Source organism: Triticum aestivum, chromosome 4B (genome assembly GCF_018294505.1).
Source record: "Triticum aestivum cultivar Chinese Spring chromosome 4B, IWGSC CS RefSeq v2.1, whole genome shotgun sequence".
NCBI lineage: Eukaryota > Viridiplantae > Streptophyta > Magnoliopsida > Poales > Poaceae > Triticum > Triticum aestivum.
In genome coordinates, this window is record NC_057804.1 from 11,438,155 (window position 1) to 11,438,503 (window position 349).

Genomic DNA, 349 nt, shown 5'->3' on the forward strand with positions numbered 1-349 from the left:
AAGAAACGGGCCAGAATCGGCCAAAACTGCGACTATTGATGGCCGACACGTAGGCCCTTCAAAAACTATGGAAATCGCTTCGGGGCCCCAAAACGATGAATAATAGTCCACGAAACGGGTCAGAATTGGCCAAAACTGTGAGTGTTGATGGCCGACACGTAAGCGCAGCTTGGGGTTCCACAACCATGGAAATTGATTTGGGATCCCATAACGGTGAGTAATAGTCCACGAAACGGGTCAGGATTGGCAAAAACTGTGATTGTTGATGACCGACACGTAAGCGCACCCCAGGGTTAGGCAATCGTGGAAATCACTCTAGGAACCCAAAACTGAGAAATAGTCCAAGAAA